We start from the raw sequence: 24,754 nt of genomic DNA on the forward strand, positions 1-24,754 counted from the left end.
TTATCACAAAAAACTACTAATGCACCAAATTGTTGCAAATAGAATTAGTGTAAGACCTAAACACAAAACAGATAATTCTCTTATGTTCCTTTGCAACTGAGGGTAGATAGATAGGATAGAGGGTTGGTCAAATTATTTGTAAATCTTGTAAGTAGAAAATAACAGTGTTAGTTCTTAGTCTATACCAAATCCCTGTATTGGTAAGTCATTTGTCATGCTGTTCTATTATACTGTCAAGTTTTTTTGTTTGTTTGGGTTTTTTTTTTTTTTTTGGTAATTTTTATCTCTTAACCTCTGTCAAACAATGTGTTCTGTTTGGCAAGATTTGCTCATGTTTATTAAAAATTTCTTTGGGTTTCAATAATCAAGTTATTTATAAAACTTTACAAATAGTCTTCACCTACTTGTCTAGGTGACTTTTTCATACAGGTAAAATCTTTTTGCATTTTATTCATTGTAATTGATTTTACATTTCAAACATGAAAATTGTTCAACCTAGTTCTTTTTTCTTATTTACTAGCTCAATATTTCATCTAGTTGATGCATTATGACACTTTTAATTATTAAAATTCCTCCATTTAAAAATAACCAACATAAAAATTACATGCTAAAATAGAGCAAGTTGGTAACTTGAGAATTATGTTTATTCCTAGCATAATAGAACCAAACAGTTGATAGCATAATGATTATTGCATTTTTTCTCTAAACATTTCATATATATCAAGACAGAAGGAGCTGTATATCCTACTAGTTACCTAATAACTCTTGACTAAAAGGAATTTCTACACCAGGAATTGGCAAACTATGGTCCTTAGGAAAGATATCTATTTGAGCAAATAAAGTTTCATGGGAATACAGCCATGCCTGTTTGATTACAAATTATTCACAACCACTTTTGCACTATGCTGACAGAGCTGAATATCTGTTACAGAGACACCATTGTTCACAAAATCTAAATTAAATACTATCTAATCAAAACTTTCTTACAAATTTAGGATGAATCCCTACACATTGTTTTATGTTCATAGAAGATATCAACATGATACCAGCAAATTAGCTGTTGAATAGGATTTAAAGAGTGTTTCAAACAATATGGGATTTCCTCAGAAAACTAAAGATGGAACTGCCTTTTGACCCAGCAATTCCACTGCTGGGGTTATACCCTAAGAATCCTGAAACACCAATTCAAAAAAACCCTATGAACCCCTATGTTCATAGCAGTGTTGTTTACAATAGCCAAGTGCTGGAAACAGCCTAAGTGCCCATCAGTAAAAAAGTGGATCAAAAAACTGTGGTTCATTTACACAATAGAATGCTATGGAGCAGAAAGAAAGAACTCCTACCTTTCTCAATAGCATGGATGGAACTGGAGAGTATTACGCTAAGTGAGATAAGCCAGGCAGTGAAAGACAAATACCATATGATCTCATCTATGAAAGGACCTAATGAACAAAACAAACAAATGAGTAAAATAGAACCAGAGGCATAGAAACAAGCAACAGACTGACAGTGACCAGAAAGGAGAGGGGAAGGAGATAAGGAAGGAAAGAAGAGGAAGGATCTAGTTAAAGAACAAATTTAAATGACCCATGGACATGGACCACAGGGTAGAGATTGACTGACTGTAGGAGTGGGGGAGGGCAGGGCAGGGGAGAGCAAAGGGGGAAAATTGTGAAAATTGTAATAGAACAGAAGTAAAATAATACAAATTGCAAAATGTTTAAAAAAAGAGTGTTTAGCGCAGGACAGCTCATTCTGCTATCCCCCCTATAAATCATTAACCCTGACTTTAGAGTGACTTTTCCAGTACAAAAATATAATAATGTCACTTCACACCACTAAAACTAAGTAGTTATAGATAGTTTTCAGAGAGTTTTAATTTCTTAGCATGTTTACTGATGAAACATTAAAAGATATTCTATTATCATAAAAGTTTCATGCACAGTAGACATGACAATATGTATATATCTATGACTGTCAATCAATAGTTGTATATTATTTGATGTTCTATTAATAAATTCTTATGTGTCTAGTTTTCCTTACATGAAATGTTTTTGTTCAGATTTTATTATTTTATATCTGTTAATCCCCTAGTTGAACATTTGAATATTGGAAATACTTTCTATTTGTGTAGTCATAGGCATTACAATAAAAATTCATAGAAGCCTTTTTAAATAAAACCTCAATATGATTCTTCAAACACTGTATTAAGCTGAAATATGCCCGCTTTGGGTAAAATCCAGAATAATAAAAACACTAGTCAGTAACATTATTTTGGCATACATTCAGCTCTAAAATCAACTTTTTATTGAGGTACAGTCAATTTAATAAAAACAAAAATTAAGTGTAATTTTGTGATTTATGTCTTTCATAACATAAATAATGTTCTTCAAAATGCTGAAACAAAAACATAGATTTCCATGTTCCAAAATTCATTCTGCTTAGAACTCTTAATGATATTTAACACAGGACACATGTATTTCCCACTCACAATGTCTTGCACACATCTCAGCATCTGGTAAATACATAGTGAGGGAATTAACACCAGACATTACATTCATGTACATTAAAAGAAAGTTAGCCTTTGATACTTAGATTCTAGGTAGAAAGTTCAAAGTAAAAAAAAAAGAAAAATACATATTATCACCCTGGATATAAGCCCAGGATGAGTTAAAATTAGCATACCTGGATCTTCTTTCTATAATGCAAATTCAAAATAAGCAGCCAATTTAAAGTTAGCTTATTTTGGACCCTCTCCAAGATGGTTACCAGTAGAATCAAAGACATCCTTGTTATGCCATGATTCTAACCTATAATTTATTACTATAGAAAAGAATTCATAATGGCACAGTGAGGCTTCTGTGTGGACTTTAATCATTATCATTATCATAATAAAATAATAAGATGCTTTGCTCATGGGAGTTGTGGAGAAATAAGAATTATCTGAGAATGTTTTGGGGAGCTCTTTCTGAGTTACCCAAACACACATGTAGAGGAAAAGAAGACCTTCCCTTATAGCAACAGGAAATGTTGTATCCAAGCTTAGCTTCCCCTGTACTAGGGGATCCCCATTCTCCACCCACTGGCCCACCTCAGCAGAAGGCACTGTGAAACCCCATGGGCCTATAAAATCCAGGCTGACTCCAAACTCTGAGTATTATACTATTATAAACCTGCATTGGCATGCTAGATTTACAAAAAGGAAGAAAAACAAGGGGCAAAATTCCTTTACTGGAATGGAAACCAACACGGCTGGCCCAGCAATACCCAGACTAGCCTCCTTTGCTGTGAAATAATGGGAGTGTGGACATGTACTTTTCAATTTCTTCATGCTCTCCCTCTCATTGAGGATTTCCTGTTTTTCCAGTAAGACTATTTTAATACTGTGAAACAAGGTAAAATGCATCCCAAACCCAGAAGAGACAAACTTTAGCAATATAAGCTAAGTGCTATTCTGCAAATTAATATTTTTGGATATCTATGAACTGATGAAATGGTCATATAATTGTCTTTTGGTTTTGTTTGTTTGTTTTTTAATGTGGGGAGAGCTATTTCAGTATGTCTATATGAATGTGAGTGGTGAGTCTGGAAAAGTATATACATTGAATAGCTTTTATTTTTTTCCTTGAATTCTTACCCATGGATATGTCTATTGATTTTTTTAAATATATTTTTTAAAGATTTTATTTATTTATTTTTAGAGAGGGGGGAAGGGAAGGAGAAAGAGAGGGAAAGAAACATCAATGTGTGATTGCGTACCCACTACTGGGACTCAGCCTGCAACCCAGGCATATGCCCTGACTGGGAATCTTAGCAGTGGCTCTTTGTTTCACAGGCCACTGCTCAATCTGCTAAGCCACACTAACCAGGGCTGGTTTATTTTTATTTTTTATTTTTTATTTTTTTGGAGAAAGAGAGAGAGAAGCATTGATGCGAGAGAGAAACATTGATCAGTTGCCTCCCATTTGCACTTCGACCAGAGATCACACCTGAAACCTAGGTATAAGCCCTGACTGGGAAATTGAACCCACAGTCTTTTGGTGTATGGGATGATAGTCCAACCAATTGAGCCACTCAGCCAAGGCTGAATATCTTGTTTTTCGGAGGAAGTAATTAAGACTTCCTCAACTCAGATTAGTTATAACAAAGATCTTGATCAGAATTATGCCAACTGGCATAAAGCCTGAGCCGTAGAAAAGTTTTATTGTATAAACATGAAGGTGAAGGGTATTTCAAAAGCTCACAGGCCAAGGGGCACGGATGATACTGACTTATTTTATTCCTCATAGAAACTGACTATCAAGTACACTGTCATTTGAATTTTTATTATATATGGAGGTTCAGGAGACTTAATCCAGTAGCACTGCAATTGCTTCTTCTGCTAGAATGATATGACTAATCAGGCTATACAGTTTTTGATGTAAGAATAGTCCAAGTACAATGGCAAAAATATAGCTAATGAAATAATGTTCAAGTATTAGACTATTATTTTCTAAGCAGGATGGTTTCCCATTATGATGGACCATGAGACTAGCTTTCTAATGAAAACAGAAACTTTCTGCCTAGAAAAGTATACACGTCCTACTGAGCCCACAGGCAGTTTAGAATTATAAACACAACATGATCAAGCATAACTGGGAGCATAAAATCAACTCTCTGTACAATAGAGTTGCTCCAGGCACAAATCCCAGAGGGTAGCAGAGAAAGAGGAATTAGATGGTAAGAAAGTAACAAATTGCTGAGATCAAAGGAAGGCCTTGAGTCAAGGTCAGCTAATAAGGACACTTATTAACAAGCTCCCTCGTGTTAAACAACAAATAACAAAACAAATGAACCTCGAAGCTGACCTTTTTGCTAGGGAAGACGTTAATTTCAAGGTGTAGTCTTTGGATGAGGCAGGTCAATCATGATAGAATGACAGTAATTAAAATAAACTTATGAGCAGTCAAAGTTTAGGGCAACTCCTTAAATCACTCCATGGAATACCAAACACAGTTAATAATTTTTACCAAGGTGATATGATACTGCCCTTCTAATTACTTTTTGTAGAATGATGGAGTCTATAGATAGTGGAAATCCCAGGCAACACTGAAACCACTTCTGGGCAAATGCAAAAGAAAACTGTATGTGTGAAACATAGTAGGGAAAATATGTTGGTTTTGTACTCAGATTAATGTATCCCAACTTGAGTCAGTTGCGCAGTGGTGGATAGCAAAACCATGGATGCTTGAGAAGAGATTAGACATACCTAGAATGCAGCTAAGGGATATAACTGTCCATAGTGTGACTCCTACATTTGTAGTTTTATTCTGGAGTCAACATGATCTCCAAGGGGATTGTTTCTATGGAGCCATCATAACACTTGGAGGACATGGCCTTCAAGAATAATGTGTAAGCCATGGCCAGGTGGCTCATTCAGTTGGAGTGATGAACTGTATGCACCAAAAAAAAAAGAAAAAAAAAAAATTTCGGGTTGGATCCCTGTTTGGGGCATATACAGAAGGAAACCAATAGATATTTCTCTTTTACAAGTTTCTCAATTGGGAATTCTTATACATTAAAAGAAAAAAAAAAACATGTTTCAGCTCCTAAGAATATAAAATAATATTCTGGGAATATACTATGTTAAGATACTTTAAATGCAAACAACAGGAACACAAAACCTAGCTTGAATTAAATAGGAAATTCATTGGCTTACGTAATTAAAAAGGCCAAGACCTTAAGTATGCCCAATCCTCCAGTTCAGAGAAAATTGTCTTTCTTCTTTTCTTGGCTCTGATTTATTGTCTCCCAGATTTATTTAAATATATTGTCTTTATGTGAATGCAAGAGCACATTATCCTTAATGCTCGCAATCACACAGAAAAGGGAATGCCTTTTTTTTTTTATTTTGATCATTCTGGCAATTTTTTCCCTGGAGGAAGCTTATTGGCCCACCTTTGGTTCTATGTCCATTCCTATGAAATGAGAGCAAAGTCTATGTGATTGACAGTTTCATCTACGTGATTAAAGTGAAAGAGGGGGATCTAAAGAAAAAAATGTTGAGCTGAAAAATAGTAACTCAGCAGCATCTAAACTGCTTTTCATTGCATTCAAGTATATTGCGAGGTCACATCCCTGTCATACCTTTTAAATAATCTCATGAATAGATATTCTCTATTTATTTAGCTGTTTTTAGACTAACCATAAGTGCTTCAGGAACAAAAATGACTGATTAAAACAATCAATCACAGATCTTACCCATGCAAAGTAGTTCAAGAGATCACCTGGATGAGTTCTTTGCATTTAAGATAACCATAGATTATGAAGTATCTTTTTAAATGATTCAGATTTTACTGGATATCTATACTGGAATTAGGCCATTTAGAGACAGTATAACAAACGATTGTTTAAAAATTTTCAGGAGGATGATGGGAGTTAGGCAGTCAAAACGGTAGTTGTTACAGATTTTTCTATATTGTAGATACCATGGCTAACAGAGAAAGCAAATCCTAAGTATATGTACCATCACTCCTTCCTCCCACATCTATGGCAGACATGTTCTTGACCCTGGACATGAATTCATAACTATTGAGGAAAGAGAACTAACAATAGAGGTAAATGCTCATTGCTATGTTGTTTAGAGATTGAATTTAGCTGATTGCAATGAAATACCCTTATCGTAGTTTCATAGACTTATGCTGGAATTATTCCATAATAAAGCTGAATTATACTACATTTATCACAATAACTCATGTACTCAAGATAAACACAAAAGAAACCATATGTAAAGAAACGACCACCCTAACTAAAACTACATATTTAACATATATTATTGTCAAATATATAATATAAATAAGTTATCATGATTTATTACACATTGTTTTTTTTTTTGTTGTTTTTTTTTACAGAGCAGAGGTAACAGATTTGTATGCTTAAAAGGGAAACTACTTAGATCAATGCTTACCATCCTATCTGTGGTGAAAACCAATCTGTTCCTTAATCCACTGCATCCTGATACATAAACAAAATAAAAGGTTTAAAATTCTCAAAGTATTACCATTAGATAAGCACTCATCATATTATTTTAACATAGGCCAGTGTCGGGTAACTCAGGACACAGCCCCTCCACGACCTCAGAGAACAGGTGGCTGCCTGGCCAGCAGCCATGAGGAGTGAGGAACAGTCTGTATCTGGATGCCCCAGCCGTCTCAAGGCCCCTGTGTCTCAGGGCCCCCATGTTTATCACGAAAGTGTAGAATTTTCACACGCTACTCCCTCCTCAACCCCTTAAGCAGCACCAAGGCTGGAGGCGGGGTGCAGTCTTTCCACACCAATCGCCCATCAGGTGCACTGCCCCGTAACGTGAGTGATAAACAGCATGTCCACTGCATGTCCACGTCTGCTGGTCCTCTGCATTGTCTTTTCAGAATACCATGAACACAGTACAGCTCCCCTATTTGGAGCTCCTGGATTATAAATAATTAACAGTGGATGGAATGTGGCCAGTTTTCACAAAACAAATTTGAGTAGCAATTTTGTAGATCTTTGAAGTATCTTAGTAGGGTATCTTAATACCTTATATAAGACGTTATATCATTATATATATGTGTGTTTACATTTGTGTGTGTATATACGTGTTACAAATATATAACAAATATATATGTTTGTTACAAATATATATGTTAACAAGCAAATATATATGTTTGTTACAAAGATTTAACCTTATTCAATTGTGGGAGCTTATTAACCAGTCTTTGTAAGTGTGCTGTCTTCAGACCTCCTGCTGGACCTTGAAGTCCACAAGGCAAGAAATAGAGAAAGGAAGAAAAAAAGTAAAGTGGGGAGAGTAAGAGCAAACTGGAACCCATAAATATAAGCTGGAGTCACAAGAACAGACCGACACTTATGTAGGTCTTACTGCCTCTGACCTTGGTGATGTGGGTATCTTGCAGACGCTGGTTTCCTTTGCCACAAATCTGAATATGTCTGGCTCAGCAGTTGGAGCAGCTAATGAAGATCGAGGGGAAGGTAGAAAAATTGCACCCAGCTACTGATTCATACCAAGTGAGTCAACAGGTGAATATAAATGGCTGCTGCTTCACTTCTGCTCTGTAATCTTCCACAGAAATCACTCTTACAGCCCGCCCTTACTGCAAATTAGAGTAATGGAATTCTGGAAAGTAAAGTGTAACCTAGACAAGTTGAAACATCATAAAGTCATCACACATGCACTTGTTCTGCAATTATTCTTATAGGTAATTTTAGTTATGCTCAAATATATGAGCAAAACTTAAGTACACATTTGATGAATCAACAACTTACATTGAGCCTTGGTGTTTAAGATATTTTGATTTATCAAGAAAAGTCAGCATTCTGAATTATTACATGAAAACTGTCAATTGTTAAATTTTGAAAAAAAGTCATAAGGTGAGTTTAAAAAACAAAAACACTGTGCAGGTAAAACAAACAGGTGTGTTCTGTAGGTTGCTCTAATGTAGGTTACATTCATTTAACCCACAAACAACATTTTGCAATTTCTATACTAGATTATAGGCATGTTGAGTGCCATGTGTTAAACATATCTGAAGCTTCTGTATTATCTTACACCTGGACTTTTTTGTAAGGGAAAAATGAATGCATGTACTACTGAATGAATAAATCAGAAACTTTGTGGGGTTAGACACTGGTATAATGGTCTAAATATTCCCAGATGACATAATGCAGCCTCTGATATATCAATGATATTCTGATAAACTTTATTTTTTTCTACAACCAATTCATAAAAATTTTAGCACATTAATTGCTCTGACCCATAATTACAAAGTTAAATGAAGATTAAATCAATAATACACTACATTCATTAAATGGTCATTCATTCCTTAACTAGATGAGAGAAAACAAAGGAAAAGGTAAATGATAGATATAAGTTGTAGGAATTTAGTTTTCACGTCTTGGTAAGCAGGCATATTCTTTTATGAATTATTTATGAACTAATTGAAATAGCATAAATCACACATTTTTGATGGACACAGATGGGACTCTGTATTGACATTCTACCAGGAAAGACAGTCTTGATGTGACCGTAAAGTGTTTAGTAATTGCTATTTAGTAGAGCAGTTCAGAATTGTAATATTGCCTATTTTGTAGGCCAGATTGAACCAGCACCATGTTGATTAGCCTGTGTTAACGCTGCCTCTTTTTTATTCTCTTGCTGGGGGAGCAGCTGTGCTACGGAAATGATTTCTCATTGGAACTTTGAAAAGCAAAAAATGGTTACAATACAGCTAAAGCAGCCATACTGTGAAAACTATTTTTTTAGAATGTAGAAGACACACACACGTGTGTGTGTGTGTGTGTGTGTGTGTGTGTGTATGTATGTATAAAATATATATATGTAGTTTGTAGATTGGTTGTGTTTTAGCAAACTTCTCCCCTCCCAAAGTTGGCCTGCAGATTTGTTTTCGTGTTTGGGCAGAGATGGACACTACAACACTAGTGCTGGCTGCTTGAGATGAAAAACTTATCTGCTTAGCATGGAGGAAAAAAAAAGGAAATTGTGTGTGTGGCCTTGTTGTTGACAGAGCAGTGACAGAGCAGATAGTATAAAAAGGACGAGAAGATCCAAGTTTAAGGTGAGTCCATCAAAGAGATACAAGAAGCCACAAGTGGCAAAGGAAACTAAATGTAGAGAACTAGAAGATCTTTCCAAGATCAAATAACGACCAGCAAAAGCATTGAATATTTCCAAGAGTATTGAACCACTGAAAATTTCAGCGTGTAACACATTACTTGATTAAAAAAATAGAGGCTAAACACTTTAAACTTTTTATGTGTCCATTTTTATACCCACTATGATATATTCATTTTTAAGGCTGCCATAGTTAATCACTACAAACTTGGTTGCTTGAAACAATACAAATTTACTCTTTCCCGGTTCAGTAGACCAGGCATCCAAAATCAAGGGGCTGGCAGGGTTGGATCCTTTTGCAAGCTCTGGGAGAGAAACTTTCCCTTGCTTCTCTCCTAGATTTTGGTGGTTGCCAGAAATCGTGGCCTCCCTTTGCCTGTAGATGCTCTAATCTCTACCTCCATCACCTTTTCAGTGTCTGTGTCCTTTTATGTCTCTTATGTTATATTCACTCGATTTAGAGTCCACCCTAATCTAGTATGATCTCATCTCGATTCTTAGTTACATTTACAGAGACCCTATTCCCAAATATGGCCACATTCTCAGATTCCAGGGTGGACATCAATTCTGGGGAAATGATTCAACCTACTACAGTGATTTTTTTTGAAAGTCTACAAACAGGTCATTCAGGTATTTCCTAAGACTTCTTAAAGAAAAAACTTTCTTTCATATTTCATAACCAAGAGTTATATAATGTAAACTATTTGAATCATCATTTTTAATCAAGTGACATAAGAATGGTTATGTAACTACCTATACTAATACTATAAAGTATTGTTTGTATGTTACTAAATTCAGAAAAACTAAATATATTTATGAAATCTATTTTTTTCTTAATAAAATTTCTTTATTGAATTCTATGTGTGTGTTGTGGAGGGAAGGTGCTACAGGTATAACTCAGACATATTCAGGATTTTGTTTCAGGCTGCTGTAATAAAACTAGTATTGCAATCAAGACCATTATAATCTTTTTGCCTTCCAATTTCTAAAAATGAAAGCAAGCAATGCCTGTGAGGTACAATAAAGTGATGTGCAATAAAACAAAACAAGGTATAGCTGTACTTTTCCTGTTAGAAGGATGTCAACTGAAATGTTTGGCAGTCTTCATATTGATACAATGCTTGAAAAGGACTCCCTCACCCAGTTCTCCAGGTGATGCTGCTTCTCCCTACAGCTTGAGAAGCACTACTTGAAAGTAACAAGTGATTTCACCTGCATTTCCTACTTGTTCCCTGAGACAAGCCAGTATTTTAGGTAATATTTTTCCTTCTTTGTGCATCCCAAATAGAAGGTTCAAGGCGAATTGAGTTGTGTTGCATAATTCTCTGACTTGATGGCATAGTTGAACCAAAAACTTATTCATATCATTTTTTAGAGTACTTAATAAGTTTCATGAACTAAACAATCTAGTAAGAATACAGAAACAAACACCATGCAGCCCACCACCACCACCTACCTGAAATATATCTCACTTGCCCTATTTTCTTTTCCTCAAGCTGGATGTGGCAGGGAAAGCCAATATCCTATTCCAGACACCGACACTGTGGACTGCCAGGACATACCAGCTCCTTCTCTGTTCTGCCTTGGAGCTGTGTGCTCCAGTGAATCTGGGCTCCTGGAGAGCCCCATGCGCGGAAGCGGTGGCATGACCTCCACAGGTGTATCACTTTTCCTTCTTCTGGGAAATTCTCAATGAAAAACAAATGGCAGAGTAATTTATATTTGGATATTTAGATATATGACCCTTGCCAGGATATCTCTCTCTCCTATAAAAATGGGTACTTTTCATTCACTGGAAAGGTTATTCTTATCCTAAGTATGAGAAATAAGCATCAAAGCAATAGTCAACCTTTCAAATATTGCCCATTGCTAATCATTAGGAACTGTAAGTTACAACCCATGGAATAAACAGAATCTTAATTGCTTCTTTTCATCTTTCCTGCCAAGTTTTTTTTCTTCATCTAGAAAATGTAAAAGGAAATCATGGATTGGAAATAAGATGACAAATGTATGAATCAGATTATATGGAACAGAAATGAGAATAAGTAACTATTTAAAAAAGAACACTCAGATCTCCAGGTCCATTCTTAATTCAATTGGGCATTTCATTTTTGTTAATATAAGGTGTTATGAAAAATGTTATCTTTCTTACGTACATATTAGGACTGACAAAATATATGTGAAATTTTAGCAGTCCATCAGAAATACTTTGTCATGTTTTTGTTTTGAGAAAAATTCCATTAAGTTCGTTTCATAGAAAGATTTTATAAATTACCACATTGTTAAAGGTTTGTAAGGGGACTATTTCATTACCTTTTTAGAGCAGGTGATCTAAAGAGAACTAACAATGCTTAAAATTGTATTATCCATAAGACCAACTGCACAGGTCTAAGAAGTTATGCAAAATCTGTAGATTGTAAACAATATAAACACGTATAAAGTCTTGCAGAGGTGACATTAAGTTAATAACATTTAGAGATCAGCAATAGTGCACAGAAGTTTAAAGCACAACACTCGTTTTCTTTTTTTCATTCTTGGTCAACCTCTTGGTGTATATAAGGTATTAAAATGCCACATTACAAAAACGAATGCTAGTAAAGCAGATCCCAATAAAAGTGTTTCTTTGAAATAACACTGAATGTTGCAAATAGAAGTTCCTAACACAGACATACCTTATAGAGATATTGTGGTTTCAGTTCCAGGCCACAGCAATACAGCAAGTATTGCAATAAAACAAATCACAATCTTTTTGCTGGTGGAGGGACTTGCCTCCAATTTTTAAAAAACACATCTGTGAAGCACAATAAAGCAAAGCACAATAAAACAAGGTATGGCTGTGCTTGCATTGTTCTAGGTTAAAATAACATCTTCAGAATACAAAATATAACATACCATCTTAAAAAGAAAATATTTCTTTTTAACCTCAGTTTTCTTAACTTTAAAACTATAGTAACACAGCACCTTGATGCTACAAGGATTTTAAAAGATAACTTTAAGGACTTTGGGATTTATCTGTGCTTTTCAAAATGTTACTCATGAGCAACATGTTGGTATTTAAAGTTAATTAATAGTAAGTAAAATTAAATATTCAGCTCTTCCATTGAAATAGTCACATTTTAAATCCTCAATAGCTACAATGGCTAGTGGCTATCTTAATGGACATCACAGAAAATATTTCCATTATCACAATAATTTCTACATGACATACACAGTGCTGGTGTAGATACTTGAAATTTAGAAATAAGCACTTGGTGTTAGACAAGGGGATGACATCCATTTTTCACTTAGATAATTTGTTTAGTAGGCCATATGAAAGATGAATTGGTGGACCAAAAGACTAGAGGCAGGGATACCCAGGTGGTTCCTTCATCTGGATTTCTGACCCTCATCGCTGAAGACTTCCTCGATATCTCTAGTCTGAAATAGATCCCTATTCTCTGTGCACCTGTCCCTGACTGCATTTATCAAATACAATATCCCAGTCTCCATATTCTTACAATGTGACATTAACATTCATGCATTGTGAGGTGAGGTCTATAATTCCTACTGAGGAAGCTGGTGGGTTATGCTGAGAGTGACACCAATGTCATCTGAGGCAGGGCTATGAGAGGCAATAGAGTTTTCACCCGGCTCTCTTGGTGACAGGTACCTTAGAGTCTTGAGTTTATACACAAGAAGTTTTCCTTTGATTAGTGACCACACTGGAGAGATCATAGAGATACGGAGGGATGATTGAGAGGCACACATTATTCCAGTGTCCAGATGTTTGTGTGTGCCTAGACAAGACACCTTCAGATGATTCCAGCCCTTAACTAATGCTGAATAAAGCCAGAAGACAGTAAGGAATTCTCTCAAAAAACTAAAAATGGAACTCCCTATTGACCCAGTGATTCTGCTGCTTGGAATATACCCTAAGAATCCTGAAGCACCAATTCAAAAGAACTTATGTGCCCCTGTGTTCATAGCAGTGCTATTTACAATAGCCAAGTGCTAGAAACAGCTTAAGTGCTCACCAGTAAATGAGTGGATCAAAAAACTGGTACATTTACACAATGGAATACAATGCAGCAGAAACGAAGGAGGAACGCCTACCTTTTGCAATAGCATGGATGGAACTAGAGAATATTATGCTAAGTGAAATAAGCCTGTAAGGAAAGACAAATACCATATGTTCTCACCTATAAGGGGAATGTAATGAGCAAAATAAACTAATGAACAAAATAGAACTGTAGGCATAGAAATATGGAACAGACTGAGAGTGACCAGAGGGTATGGGGGAGGGATATAATAGTGGAAAGAAGGGGAAGGTACTAATCACAGAACATGTATGAATGATCCACAAACATGAACAACAGTGTGGGAGTCGGAGGTGAGATGGATGGAGGAAGACAAAGGGGGAAAAATTGGGACAGCTCTTAATAGAATAAAAATAAAAAAATGATAAAAAGATTAAAAAAGAGAGGCTCAGATGATCTCAGAGTGAAGACAATTGTGTTTCCAGTATGTTAAATATTGTCTAATAATTTGAAAGTATTCTACCCACATGTGTTTTAAGAAAATTAAATTTGTGTGTGGAAAAAAAAATGCCAGAAGAGATGTCATCAACAAATTGTGTCCAGATTGCACATTTATCAGCTAAATAAATGTTTAAGTCACTAAATTTTGCAGTGGTTCATATACAGCTTTAGTCACTGTAACAGCACTCATATTGTACTATGATATTTAATGACTAATTAGGCTTTATTTGATCACTATAATCCATCTTATTGTAATTATTTCTTTATAAAACCAACTCTAATGTGTTAGTCTGTTGAAATCAGGAGTAATTTTGTATGTTAAATGCCCTGATAAATGTCCGGTACTCAGTAAAGAATAGTGAATAGATCTCATTTAAAAGTATCTTTTTAGAGACAGTCATCATGAGGCAGTTTAACCTTGGATATTATGGTGTTAGTATCAAATGTAGAAAAGAACAAACTATTAGATATTTTTTCTTTGGAGGTATGAGTATCCTTAAGGGTTATTGGAGAGGCCTTGTAATAACAAAAGCCTGGAATTATCAATTTATATTTCGTAGTCTTTTTAAAGTCACTTCTCATGTTTAGGCTTCTATATTTCTGCTATGCTGGGAACCGTCCCGCCTGATTTCAGGGACTGTAGACTCACCGACAGGTGAGAGGGCCCTAAGGCTGGAGCTAAGCAAGGAGGCCTTGGGAAAACAGGCCACTGAGGAGACAAAACCTATCCCCTTGGCAGGGGTGCAGCTCCTGCCTCCCTCACATCACCCTGCTTGGCCCTGGAGGATGGCTGGTTAGTCAATGATAGCTTTGATGGAAGGGACAACCTAAGACAGGCAGAGCCACATGGGCATCAGGGAAGAACTTGGGGGACACAGAGAAAGAGGAAAAAGACCCTTACTCCTTGGCTTTGATATGGCCGGAGTCCTCATTCTACCTAAAAGAAGTTTCGTATCTCTTGGCAGCTCTGCCCTGCGTGTCTGGCTCAGGCTTGAAACAGTACTGAAGACAGGTACAGCCCTAGACTTGGCTTGGGAGATTCCTGGGGGCCTGGGAATCCGGCTTAGAAATAAATTCCTTGAAGCATTCTTTGTTCTTCCCTCAAAAGCCATGATAACTGGCTCATGCTGGGATGGAAATTTACATTATTCACAGACCCTGACCTGAGGCAAATCTCTTCTGTTCCTTCAATTGTTATCTATGATCTCTACTTGTTTTCTGTAAACATAGCTTTCTGACATTGATTGATGAGCTTTGCATCCATACCCCAGTGCATATGGTTCTCAATAAAAGCCACTTCAGGAGAAGGGCTCGGGACATTTCTCCACTAGAAGGAACTGCCACCCCTTTCCCTGGCAGACCAAGAAAAAAGTGTCTGGGATGACTTATTTTATTTCCCCATCAGTGATAACCCAGAGCATGCTCTGCAGGACAGAGTCCGTCCTCCACCTCAGCTGGTGCCTGAACAGGAAGCCTTAGATCCAGAGTTCACGCTTCCTCCTCACTGCTATAGGATAATTTACCTATCATTATAAGCTGAGCATAGAGATGTTATGGATTTTTGTCATTAATAAGCATATAGTATAAGAAAAAAATGAATGCATACAATTATTGTTAAATTGGGGTAAATTAGGTGCAATACAGTACATAATGGACTTCTCATTGCCCTAAGATTCATTCTGTGGTTCAACTGTCTGGTTATTCAGTGATTCAAACAGCAAATCTAGACCATTAGAAATATTTTCTATTCTTGTCTGATTTAAAACCTCCACTTTTTTTCAACTAGGGTCTCCATCGTATTGAAAATAAGGAAGACAATGGTCCTTCTGGTTCTTGCACAATTGCATAGAATGGCATTGGGGATTACAGGAGAGCAATTTTAAATTGACTCTAAACTTATAATGTAATGTTGGTGCTCTCTGAATACTCTAGATGTCTAAATGTTTGCTTTTAGACGTACTGCATGCTTTGGCTTTTCTGAGATCTCTCTGACCTGATAAATGTGAAGCTCACTCTGACAGGTCTCTCTCTATGCCTCGCTCTTTGACTGGTCAGTACCAGCATCCAGGAATAAACCTTTATTTCTGCTTACTAAGTATAATTGATAATTGTATTGTTAACTTGATGGAGCCATGGATTGAACAGTTATTTGGTCAAATATTATTCTGGGTGCTTCTGTGAGGGTGTTTTTGAATGAGATTAACATCTGAATGGGTAGATTGAATAAGCAGATTGCTTTCCCTAATGTGGGGGGATCTCATCCAATCAGTTGAAGACTTGAATATAACAGAAAGTTAGACTTTCCTCAAAGTAAGAGATAACTATCTCTGCCTAATGACCTTTGCACTGGGACTTTAACATTTTTCTGCTTTCAGGCTGGAATTCAAACATTCATTCTTCCTGGTTCTTGTGCCTGTTGGCCTCTGGACCAGAACTGCATTATCAGTTCTCCTGGTTCTCAGGTTTTTGGACTCAGACTGAAACAGTACCGCTGGCTTTCCTGGGTCTATAGCGTGTCAACACAGCTCACCTGCAGATTTTCAGACTAGCCCAGTGTCCACAATCATGTGAGCTAATTGTTTATAAAAAACACCCAATACATGAGTGGACAAAAGTAGGTTTATACTTGTAATACAAATAAATAATACAACAACTAGTAAATAATAATACAAGAATATACAACTGTAAACCTACTTCTTCTTACCCCTGTATATGTTTATAATAGTTTCCTATTAGTTGTGTTCCTCTGAGATATACTGGAAATGCTTTACTCTTTAAAGAAAGACCTTTTCCATGAGATTCTTTTGAAGCCCATTCAAATCTGGATATCTTCTTCTTTTTTTTTAAATTGTTCATTTTTTATGGTATTTTTCACCTGCTACCCTCTTCCACCTCCATCCACACCCTACCCACCAGAATCACAACATTGTTGTGCTTTTCCATGAGTCCTTTTTCTTCTTTGCTTGATCCCTGTTCCTCTGCTCCAACCACCCACCCCGATCTTTCAGCCCATTTTCTATCTATGAGTGTGTCTCTATTTTACTTGTTAGTACAGTTCTATCCTCTGAAAGCCCACTTTATTCATAAGAAAGCATTTATCTTTACCTGTCAACAGTGGAAATACAATTTCTTTTGCTGTAGCCCTCTCTATTCAACCACCCATCAGGGTGGCTCCAGCCAGTCCCTCTCCTTCATATTTGTTAGTCTATTGTTAGGATCAAGTGTTCAGAAGCCAAAAAAAAACAAAAAAAAAACAAACAAAAAAAAAATGCAGGCTACACATGTGATATTCCTCCAAGCATCCTCTGTATACCATTCTAGTCACTTGTCAACACCAGAATAAAAGTAGCTGAATTCTATACCTTATTAAACATAAAACCAGTAATGAAACCAGGCAAGGCTCTCCTCACATTTTGTTACCCCTACAGTTAGAGGAGAGATTATGAATAAACCCTTAACAACTCCCCTAAATTTTACCACATCCAAACTCTCTAATCAGTCTTCTCGAGATTAGTAATGAACAAAAAGAGGATAGAAAAGATTTGAAGTTATTCCATAGAAAGTCATATGTAGATGATCTAGTATCTCTATTTGTTTTCATTTATAGGTCCTTAGCTGAGCCAGGATAACAGGAAGACATTTAAATTTAACATCCCCTCACCTATATAAAAAAATAAAGATGCAGACTACTAAGTGTTCTCTGAGGGATAGATAAATGGCTGTGAGAGTTCAGAGGAAAGAAAGATAAATCACATCTTAGAAAAAAAAGAGGAAAATATGATGGTTTTGATGCTAGAACAAAAATAATAAGTGGAATTTTCACATGCAGAATTGAGACATAATTATTTCATATTGAGGTATAGCATGAGCAAAATCCAAAAGTTAGAGAAGAGTAAAAGTTGTTAGACTTGCTAGTCAGCCATTCTTTTCAACTGGGAAGACATAAATAGGGGTGAAAATTTTAAAAAATGAAAAAACTAAGTTGGATTAATTATTATTACATAGCACCTTATTAATTAGGCTAAGGAGTTTGGACATTGTGTATGTGTGTATTTATAGAGTGAAAATCCAATGATCGTTTGGGAGGTTGAGCAATACCATAATTAGAACTAATTTAAAGAGAATAATCTGGAAATAATGTACAATTAAGAATGCCTGAAAGAGTCCCTGGCTCATGTGGCTCAGTGGTTTGAACACTGGCCTGTGAGCCAGAGGATCCCCAGTTCGTTTCTCAGTCAGGGCACATGCCCTGACCACCACGCATTGATGCAACCACACATTGATATTTCTCTCTTTCTCTTTCTCCCTCCCCCATCTCTAAAAAAAAATAAATAAATAAAATATTTTTAAAAAATGCCTGAAAGATTGACTTGGATTACTTTGCACTTAACAGTCCTAACAAATATATTACTTAGATTATTAAAAAGGCTATTTCAAGTTTACCAAAAGAGCGTGTTGTAAAAAATAATTTGTAAGTCAATTATTTGTATATTACTCTACAAATTTGCATTTTAATATGCAAACATGATATTAAAAGGTGATAGAAACCTGGAAGCCTCTCCTTTCCCCTGGCCCCCCAAAGTAAACAACAACAACAACAGCAGCAATAGCAGCAGCAAAAAGATGAATCTTATCCAACAAGGGATAATCAAGGTCATCTATACATGCCCAGGCGTGAGTCTTTTAAAGTGACTCAGGACCCATCATCATATTGCACCTTGTATATGTATCACTTAGGAAGTTTATGCTGGATGGCAGAGAATGAACATCCCAGATACCTTTTACTGCAGAAGTGCATCAGTGAAAAAGGAAGGTTTAAACTCCATAGATATTTTCAGTATAAAGGGATTAAATATGAGCAAATGGAAATTTGAATAATCAGTGAGAAGGCTGAGAGAACAAAGAGAGCAAAGCAGCTTTCAGGAAATCTGATAATGCAGAGAGCTCAGGGAGGATACCACGAGGATTCCACCTGCAAAGCCCTGAGGAGGTGCTTTTCAAGTCATTTTGGAGCTACTGAAAGCCAGCAATGATTTCAGCTACCCATCCATAGTAGCTGCCAATAAATAATGTTTTCTTCAGTTCTGCCTATTTTTGTTTGCTCAGACTACTGTAACAAAGTGTCATAATCTGTGTGACTTAAACAGCAGATATATATTTCTCACAGTTCTGGAGGCTGAGGAGTCCGCAATCACGGTGTTGGCTGATTCAGTCTCTGGCAAGAGCCCTCTTTCTGGCTTGCCTTCTCTCTGTGTCTGTAAAAATCAGAAGATTTAATATAAACCTACCATATGATTGAGACATTTTACTCCTGGGTACTTACCAAGAGAAATTAAAGCATATGTCAGTATACGGAATTATATAAAAATGTTGAAAGCAACTTTATTCACAATAGCTAAAAACTGGGAAATAAGTGTTGATCAACAAGTTAATAGATAAACAAATTGTGGAAAATTCAGATAATTGAATGCTACTTAGAAATAACAGCACAGCTTCTAAAGAAAAACAACATAAATTTCCAGATGAAACAAGCAGATGATTTCTGTAACTTCATTACCAGGATGAGAACTCCATTTGCCTCTAGTTCTAGACAAAGTCCCAGAACAAAAGCCACTCCTGGACATGGGGGTAAAATGTGTTTTCAATTACTTTTTTTTTGAGGTCAGGAACTGAGTCTTTTTAAGAATCTTATTAAATTTATTGGGGCGATAAGGCTTAATAAAATTATATGGGCTTCAACTGTATAATTCTATAATACATCATCTGTATATTGCATTGTGTGACATTTTGGAAAGAGAAAAATTATCAAAAGAAAAAAAAGAAACAAAAACTACAAACTACTAATGCACAGAAACATAGATAAACCTCAGATTAATATGCTGATGCAAAATGTTAGACACACAAATTACATATTAAATTGTTACATTTATATGATTCTAGAAAATGCATACTAAAGTATACCAACAAATAGATTAATGGCTGTCTGGAATTGTGGGCAGAGGGAGAAATGGATGCAAACAGGCATGAAAAGTATTTTGGTTGTGATTAAACTTTTTAAAAATATTGGCTAGAAGATACATAATTAGTTTCATAAGGACATACAAATGTCAAAATGGGTTAAATTGTATATTTTAAATGAATAGATTTTGCTTTACATACATCATTCCTCATAAAGCTAAAGGAAAAAAACACATTATGTCTTTTTCTAATAATGCCTTACTTCTTGAGCAACTATATAGGGATCTATTTCCCACCTTAAAAAGGGGTCTACAGTGGTCTATAAATCAATGTATATATCTCTGAGCGATACTAATTCCTTCACTAGATTGGTCACAATTCTACTTGAAATCCTTTAACTTAAAAACCAAATTGTGGGTTTAACTAATATTAGAACATCTATATAAAATAGTAAGGAAGGAAGATGAGAGGGAAATTGGTTGATATGTTCAAATATAAATAATAAATCAAGGAAGGAAGAAAATTGCATAGCTATTATAGCAGTCTTATTTGCATCTGGATATAGGGCTATAGTTGGGTCTTTTGCTACCCAACCCAACAGTCCCTTTGCTGTCGGGAAGTTCTGCTCTTGCTTGGGGTACTTGTCTTAATGGAGTGATACTAACTTTATTCTAAAAAGGTCTGAGAGTCTGAGTCATTAAATGCCCTTTCTAATTAGGTTGCTATAGGATATCTTTGTAACTTTTCCTGGAATAAGCGTTTTAAGGAGGTGCTCTGAGAATTTTGAAACCTAGAAGGAATCCTCTCTGTTCCAAAGGTTAAACATCTATTCTACTTCCATTTCCTAATCAGGCTCATAACACCCTTCTTTGCATATTGGCTAACTGGTAAGATAATTCCAAAGAGGCCAGGTGGCAACATCAGTTTAAGTTCCATACTTCCATTGTACTTTAAGCAGGAAATAATACCTATTAACTAGAATATCAACAGAGCATTATGATTCAAAAAATTAAAAAGTGAAGAAAAGCCAAGAATACTTAAAATAATTCAAAGTTTTTACCAAAAAAGAAATAGCAAAATAATTTGAGAAGGTATGTAGTAGAAAGGAAGAAAACCAGGAGTAGTTGGTGTTTAAAAAGCAAGCAAAGCTACAAGTCTGGGACCTTCACTATTTTGTGTGGAACAATGCTAAATCATTGCTCAAGGTTGGCTTAATCATCCTCTTCAATGGTGGGCCCAGGACGTACCACAAGATGGAGAGACCCCACCACCAGGGGGGCTCTCAGGCCTTCCTCCTGGTGTACCCCCTGCACTGTGGTGCAGCTTGACAATGCTGGGGTTGCAAACTTTTTCCAACTCTTTCTGCTGATATTCAAATTCCTCCTTTTCTGTAGTTTGGTTTTTATCAAACCAGTCAATGATTTCATTGCACTTGTCGAGAATCTTGTTTGTCCTCATCATTGATCTTGCCTTGAAGTTTTTCAACTTCAACAGTTGCTTTCATGTTGAATGCAAAGGATTCAGATGAATTCTTTGAAGATCCCTTGTTCCACTGGACCAAATTTGTAGCAGATTCCATGGAAGTTTTAAAAGTTGAGCTGCGATGTCCTAAGTAACTGGGTATTCCTGATACTTGAATCTGGACTATGTGCACAGAGAAAAGAAATAGTGTACTTTATAGTAAATAATTTTAAAAAGTAAATAAAATAAAACTATTTAAAATTGACACAAAAATTTTTTTTAAATATAAAAATAAAGCAATGTATTTCACACAAGAATATGGGTCTAAGGTGTTGAATGGTGCTGAGATCTGTTCAGATAAAAAGAGAAAACAAGTGGAGAAAACAAATGGAGATTTAGAAAATATTGTGGAGGAGATTAGTTACATAGCTGGAGAATTGGGAGAAATAAAGAGATTTTAAATTAATTGTTACAGAATAATCATGGAGATGTAAAATACAGCATAGAGAATATAGTCAATAATGTTCTAATCACTCTGTATGGTGTCAAATGGGCATGAGATTTATTGGGATGATCTCATAAAAAGTTATATAATGTCCAATCACTGGGGTATATACCTGAAGTTAATATAATATTGTATGTCAACTATAATTGAAAAATATAAATGATTAGGAAGCAAATAAACAGTAGATAAATGTTTGTATGCAGCTAATTGTGATTCATTAGAGAGGAAGAAGTAGATAATTAGGATGGAACAGAAATAAAATTCTTGACAAATGAAATTTGACTATTTAAACCTCTCTCTCCCATACACACACACACACACACACACACACACACACACACACACACACACAGAGGGACATCTAGGACATTTATCTTCAGTTGTGGAGTTGCCACTTTTCTCCTTTCCAATCTTGTGATCATTGATGATCAGATTATACTGCTAAGAAACAAATGTTTTGGCCCACATGGTCCCAACAAGTCCACCAGTAATTGAGGCATCAAATATTTTTGGTGTTGCTGGGAGCCTTAAATCCTAGAATCCCACTTCTGATTCCTAACATATCCTATCTTCACTCTGTGGGGATATTTTTAATCTGGTATGAATTACTCTTCCTTTACATTTCTTCATACTTCTTTAACATTTAGTTTTTTTTTTCTGTTTCTCAAAATCTGTTTTCCTGGGGTTTTGAACACAAATCAAACATAACCTAATCTCCTCAATGGCTTAAATGTTTGTTATGTGAAGCTAGAAAGGCAAGAGCCTACAAGCCCCTCTGCCAAGACAGATATCTTCCCAAAGCACATTTTGAAGAGAGCACAAACAAGGTACTTGCCAAAATATGGATGTGATAAACAGGTAAATATTTGGAGGAAAAACAAAACAAAGCAAAACAACTTTCTCACATCTTACCATGTGTTCTAATAAAGATATATCGATATAGATATGTGTGTGCATACTTACATGAGCTCTCTCTAGAAAGTATCCAGCCATGTTCTATGAAAAATAGGGACATTTATTGAAGGAGATACAAGAAACATTGTACATGGAATAATGATGCCTCAGTCCCCTTCAAACTAGGTACCTTGGGACCTCACACAGTTCTCCCAGTCTCTATCAGCTGCCCAGTTGTATTTTCCTGAATCTCACTGATAGTCTGAAATCTCTTCCTTGTCAAAGGTGATTTTAGTTTTGAGAAAAGCCAGAAGTTTCAGGGTACCAAATCCTGGATGTACGGGTGCTGAATCACCTGGATGATTTGATGTTTTGCCAAAACACGCTGCATGAGACGTGATGCATGAGTGGGCACACTGTGGTGATGAAGCTTCCAATCACCAGTTGCTCATCGCTATGGCCTTCTGAATGGAGGAGTGTTCATGATTAATGCAAAATTTGATGAAGATTTGTTGCTCTACTTGCTCAGTCATTTTGAATGTAATGGCCACACAGTACATATGCTCACTTAATGGCGTTTACCACCCCCACTGACTAGTACAGCAAAGTCATCATTGTTCACACATGCGCATTCCAGCCCCCTCCTTGGCTGCCAGGTTACATCAATGTTGCTCAAACCATTCTTGTTATATTAACAATGGTTGGACTTTTTGGGGAAAGGCCTTGTATGCTTTTAAAAATGTATATAAAATATATATAAATGTACATATTATTTTTTTTCAGAAAATGGTAGATAAACCTCCAGTGCCACAAGCCAGATCAGCATCAAAGTCTGCCTTTTTAACTATTCCACCTAATTGCTTTCTGCCTTTTACAGATGCTACTTCTTCACTGATGAACCTATCATTCTTTATGATTCTAAATTATCTTCATGATACCTTCTTTGCTAATGTGTGAGAAAATCCCAGAACAAGGGAAAGTGCAATTTGAATGGTTCAAATGTTTATTTTTGTTGAGGTATATAATACAAAAAAATCCTTAAAAAATTATATTTTCATCTTTGGCAAATTAAAAGCAAAACAATGTTCCATCACTCATTCATTTGATCTTTAAGTGCTTAGACACTGTACAGGTGGGTACTGTGCTAGAAATATAGTAATTGGTGACCTAAATTGTTATTATCGAGCCCAGTTACCGGGAGCTTACTTCATTCCCAGAGCCCCTTGTGATGCAAAGCTCCAGTTTGTGGAGCTCTGATTTGCTAACTTACGCTCAAACATTTAACACTGACTTTATTAGAAATAGTTCACTTAATTAAATTGCAATAAAACGTTTAATTAAATACCATTAATCCATACTTGCACTCTGAGGTGATTTTATTACAAAAATGAAAATTTTTCTAAATACAAAAATCACTGTGTGTGTGTGTGTGTAATTTAATAAAACACTGACCTTTCCCCCCTGGAATTTATGCCACTGTTTGGCTGGAAACTATGCCAGTGTTTGGTTTCAATTCTTGACCTTTAGTTTCTCTTAAAAAATAAACTAAATCCTGGCACTTAAATTTTACCCACACAGTTTAAGTTCATAATAGTGTAGAATAGTTCACATTTTTGCAGTAAACACCTAGCACAAGAAAACAAAGCACCTTTTATGAGTATGTCAAAAAATGCCTAATTTCTTACCCTGCAGGCAGCTCTAATAGATGATTTACACACACACATACACACACACACACACGCACACACA

The 24,754-nt window shown here is 35.9% G+C and overlaps 1 pseudogene; it reads right to left on the bottom strand.

Annotated features, from left to right (window-relative positions):
* Window positions 1–21,356: 21,356 nt before the first annotated feature.
* LOC129086093 (heat shock cognate 71 kDa protein-like) lies at window positions 21,357–21,724 on the bottom strand (annotated as a pseudogene).
* Window positions 21,725–24,754: the final 3,030 nt, after the last annotated feature.

Source organism: Pteronotus mesoamericanus, unplaced genomic scaffold, assembly GCF_021234165.1.
Source record: "Pteronotus mesoamericanus isolate MK-2021 breed Mesoamerican mustached bat unplaced genomic scaffold, CSHL_Meso_final scaffold_36, whole genome shotgun sequence".
Classification (NCBI taxonomy): Eukaryota; Metazoa; Chordata; class Mammalia; order Chiroptera; family Mormoopidae; genus Pteronotus; species Pteronotus mesoamericanus.